Here is a 5,323-nt window from a genome sequence, read left to right as displayed (position 1 = left end):
CTTCTGCCCCTCTCTCGGGGCGGCAGACGGAGCGGAACCGGGCGCAGCCTTTTATGTATTTATTTGCTCGTTAGGTCTCGTTCCGCAGGTCCTTCTGCCTGCCCCGGCGGGGCCCTTCGGGTACAACCGCTAGCTCCGCGCCCAGCCCGGGGACCGCTGCGGGAGCGGGAAGCGGGGGGGGATACACACGCTTCCCAAACCCTTCCACACCTTCCGCAGCTGACACCTGCTCGTTGCTGGGGGACCCGCATGCCCCCCCACCCCCTGCATTTGCTAGCTCCTCACTCGCAGCGCTTAGCGATGGCTCCTGTTGGCGCAGAAGAGCGGGCTGAAGCGCTCTGCTCCGGGCAAATCGTTCGCCCGGGCTGCTGCCCTCGCTGCGCAGGGCTTCGGATGAGCCCCCCGGCTTTTTCTCTCCGGGTCCTAAAACAGCAGCCGCAGAGGCAACTTTGTAAATTGGCAGGTTAGAGCCTTTTAGATGCCTAGGGGCTTTTGTCCTGTGCGAGGTGGAATATTGTGTGCTTGTACGGTATTAGCCTGAGTTTAATTGTTGTAAGGGGTGGCTGAGCAGCACCTAGCTCTTCAAATCTGCGGGGTGCAAGCAAGTAATTTCTTAATTCGTTTCCATGTGATTCATAGCGTTTTCAACTCCAGGATGCATTTCCCCAAATTCATAATAGGTTTTGATACCTGAGCTATTAGCAAGGGCATCTGTTTGAATCCACAGAGGTAGAAGTTTTACTGCATTATTGAAAATAGTAGCTACGACAGAATTCCCAAGAGGGAAATCTATAAAATCTGCTCCTACCATTTTTACTTACACTGCAGCAAAGCAGCGCTGGGTGCATCTACGCTTTTGCCTTCCCTCATTTCCTACTCATTGTGGCACTGAAAAGCATTATAAACAACTCTGCATTGTTTGTTGGTATTATAGTAAGGCCTGAGGGCTTGGTAATGGTTTCTTTCATTCATGGCTCTCAAAATGCTTCACAGACGTCAATTAAGACTGGGAGCCCTGCTGCAAGTCGGGGAGGTTTTATTGATCCTATTTTACAGATGGAGGAGCAGATCAGAGACCTAGAAAGATTTAAGTCAAATCCAGAACCGAAGCCATCATCTCACAGATCCTAAATCCTCTGTTTAGGGTGCTCTTCCCTACCTCCTCTAACAAAATTCTCTCTTAATTTCACTGGCTGCTCCAGGAGCTGTTTTGGGCACTGACAGGCCGTGTATGCTTTGGGATTTTGAGATACTGCTCTTGCATATTGCCAAAAATTATGTGCCTTTACTGCCATACTGTTGAGAAGAATGGTTTCTGATTAAAACAAGTCTCTGATTGTTCTTTGTTTTATACTGGGGTAGAACTCAAGAGCTCCATCATGGATGAGGGTGCATTAGGCAAGGCATTGTACAGCCAGACAGCAAAGCATGTACAGAGCTGATGAGCCAAATACAGAAAGCCTAGATAACTGCTATGACTTCTTTGACAGCCTCCCTCACAAAGAGAGAGGCTCTCTCCTCACTAAGACTCTCTCTGAAGGGCATATTTCCAAAAGCAAAATAAGTGGTTCTTATTGTGACTGTAACCCAGAAGACTCCTGATGCTAGCCTGTTTTTGAGTCTGTCCACTTGCTTTCATGGCCCAGACAAGGAGATGGGCTTTGTTTGAGATCTTGTTCCCATCCTTAGGCATTGCTTATGTTGATCTCCTTTAAGGCCTTTAACCAGAGAACCCCAGCTGCAGTCACAGATTTAAGTCTTGCTGCCCTGTCTGTAGAGCGCTGCACAAGACAACAACGGTAGCTCCAAAGCATTTACAAAGTTTTAAGCTTCTTAAGCTTCATCTGTGTAAGAAAAGCCTACTGCAGACTAGGTGATGATGTACAGCTCCCAGTAGTCACAGAGGGAAGGGAAAGGAGCAGATTGAGTGCTTTTATGGCTTTTCTGGGTTTAATATCCATTGGGTGCTTGCTGAGTCTGATCTAGTCTTACAAGGTGTTCTGGAAATCCTGATTTCTTAATATTTAAGTTTGTAGGAGAATACAGTTCTACTTTAAATACACTCCCCCCCCAAAACAAACACACACACCCCCAACACCTCGGTGCTGCAGTTGCAAGAAGCATCGTTCATCGCTGGCAGGCAAGATACGGTATCACAGTTTATTTCCTTTCCAGTGTTTCAGAGGACAGTTCCTTTAGAGAAGAGAGAGCAAGTGTAGCTCCAGGGCCTCCATGGCTGGGCATCAGCCAATTACTGTCATATCCGATTAGCTCTATGGCATATTAGCACTCGTTTATGTTAATACAAATGCAGCACAACTGTTCCATAGTATTGATGGAATTATTGTAGTTACAGCCCTATAATATGACTAATTGAAAGGGAGGTTCTGGTTACAAAACCATGGACTTCCAAGGTCATTCCTTCTGTGGCTTCTGTACGGGCCAGTTTTGAACCATGAAGAAGAAATGAGCTACTAGAAGACATAATCCAATTTTTATTTACCATTGATGCGGTTACCCTTTTGGCAAACTCTAGGTGAAAAAAATCCCATATCACAAAAGAAACAGGAAGAACTTATGGATTTTTTCCACTTTGCTATGATCCTGACTCAGTGGCCTGTGCTACTGTAGCTACTTCTTGGCCTCTGAGGAAAGCTCTTACCTGCCTATGCTCTGCAGGAATCTAGCCCTTGAAACCAGCATTAAGATTTCCTCAGCTGCCACTGCAGCGCGTGAGCACGTTCTCCTTGTCCAGAGGAGCTTGGCAGCAGCAGTCATGGGTGTTTGCGAGATGAGGAGGCATCACGTGCATCACTCTGTAGCCAGGATTGTAAAGCTGTCCACAGCTTGGTGACTTTCCTGCTCACGTGTCACCTGCCGACATTCAAAGTATGCGCCCATTTGTCTCTGAGAATAAACCAGGCACCTCTGGCCAGAATCTCCACAAGTTTCGCAGTCCCTGCTTCATAATTAGCTCAGCCTCAGCTTCCAGCTGCTTTGCAGTTCGCAGCAGCTCTAACAGCTGGTTCCTGGCAGCCATTATCACCTTCCAGCACAGGAACAGCTTTAGCTCTGAGTCTTGGGAGGATGGACAGGGCTGGCAGGATCAGTGATATTAGGAAAAATAATGAAGGAGCAGAAAACAAGCGCATGGGCACAGGGAGGGAAGGTAGACTGAGAACATACGTGACGAGGAGGGGAAAATGAAGCGACAGGTGGGAGGTACTGCAAATCCCTAGACTTTGTGGGAGTCGCAGATGAGGTAGGATGCAGAAGGAGGCAGGGAGCTCTGTGGCTTGTAGGAATGGGGTGAGGGATCTCCTCAGCTGCCAGGGATGGATTGCGTTACTGCTGCCAGCCCGCTGCCCAGGCTTCAGAGCTGTTCAGCTATCCCTGAGCCACTGCACAGTGCCATGCAGCATTTGTTATTTTCAAAACACCTTGCTGTAAGTTACAGCAACAAAGGGTGAGTAGCTCCAGGAACTGCACAGGAGTGCTGGGGTCAGTAGCCTTGTCCACAGTGCCATCCCTGCTCAGGGAGGGCCCTGGGAAAACCTGTGTCACCACAGCAGACACCAGCATCAGTTATATGAGGAGCAGTGATTTGCTGCTCAAGGACAGCAAGGACAGTGGAAAGACTGTGATTTCAGGAATTAGTTATGGAAAGCTGGGACCCTCAGGCTGAGGTAATAAGAATAGCTGGAGAATTAGGCAATTCCCATATTCATGAGATGACAGACTGCAGTCCCTTTGCCAAGGCTGTATTAAATACACTGAGGGGCAGAGGAGTTTTCTGGCTTTGCTAACAGCTGCTTCAAGGTGAAGCACAAGGGGAAAAAGGAAAAAAAAAAAAATTCTCCACTGTCTGCTGATACTCATTTTGCCATGTAACAACTCAGGGCCTGGAACAACTGGGGCCCTCTGCAGACCTTTTGGAACCTGGGTTTGAGACAGTCCCCTCACCTTCTAGAAATCACCTGATCAGGAATTAAACAGTACCTGTCCTAAAGACTTCTTTCCAGGAAGGAACTAAAGAAACTAAAGGTTTCTGAAATCCTTCTCCATCTCCTGTTCTAGACAGGAAGTCAAGGAGCAGCCGTAAATTTTTTCTTATAAAGAAAAAACATGGCTTTGTGTTTTTAGCTAAAGAGAATGTCTACGTCCTTGCCTTCTCTGCTTCTGAAATGCTTAAAGATACGTGTAAGCAAAAATCAATTTTTCCTTTGGGATATGAAGCTTCAGCAGATGGTAGTGGGAGTTTACAGGCTTGGTTCTTTGTCAGTGCTTGCAGAAGCAGCCAGACACTGCGCTAGCTGTGGATGCAGTGCTAGAGCTGCTCCAGTCAGACACTATGCAGCCCATCTTGTGGGTTCCCCAGCGTCTGGGAGCAGTGCTGGCAGTGTCCTGTCAAAACTAATTTGTTTGCAACACAGCAATCTGACTGTTTCTGCAGGCATGTTTAGGAAGCCAGTTAGCGACTGAAAGATGACAGTGGCTTTGACCACAAGCGAGTGATTCACAAGAGTCAGCATACACACAGCTCAACTTTTCATGCAAGGTTCTTCCCCCAGGAAGTTGGGAATTAAAGACCCTCAGACACTGAGGAGGGACAGCTCCATTCAGACCTAGCACAGAAGTGATACACTTTCGTTCCTAGTGTCACAGCCAGTCAGAGCTGCTGTGAGAGATTTATCTGCAGACTTCGTAGCTTGTCTCAAGGACAACTCGCCTACTATTGCCTCTAATGAAGTCCTTGCTCATCTTAAGGATCTTTGCATCTCAGACTCCTCACTCAATAAACACACCCTGCAGAGAGGTCTAGAGGCAAAGCGGTGGTTCAGAGTTTGACTGGAGCAGAATTAACATCAGCCATGGCTGGTACTGGATTGAAGCTGAGCCCTCTGGACTAACAGGGCATTGGTGCCTGGGGATATCGATCAGCTCTGTGCTGAAGTACACCTGTCACTCATGGTGGTGTGGCTGATCCTTCCAGCCTGCTTCTAGGAGTAGACAGAAGCAACCCCTTTCAAGAGGAGGTCCCTTTTGAAAGACCCCTTTCAAGAAAGTGCCTTTCAAGAGCCAGGGGGCTAACTGCTTCTCATAAAGGATCAATACAGTTTCACTGCTAATCTGTGCTGTGGTAGGTTAACCTGGAAAAACCTCAGGCCGGAACTGAACTGAGACCTCTCAATTACGAGAAGGTATGAGAGCACTCCCTCAGGAGTCCTGGTTTGCGGTACTTAACTGTTTTGCACTGACTTGCCCCATTTTTTCCAACAGCTGTTGCAACAGCTCTGTTTTCTGTGGACAGTCAGGGTTCAGG

The sequence above is a fragment of the Aptenodytes forsteri genome, unplaced genomic scaffold (assembly GCF_000699145.1).
Source record: "Aptenodytes forsteri isolate BGI_AS27 unplaced genomic scaffold, ASM69914v1 Scaffold255, whole genome shotgun sequence".
Taxonomy (NCBI): domain Eukaryota; kingdom Metazoa; phylum Chordata; class Aves; order Sphenisciformes; family Spheniscidae; genus Aptenodytes; species Aptenodytes forsteri.
The sequence above is the reverse complement of the archived record's forward strand: the minus strand, read 5'-3'. Positions refer to the sequence as shown.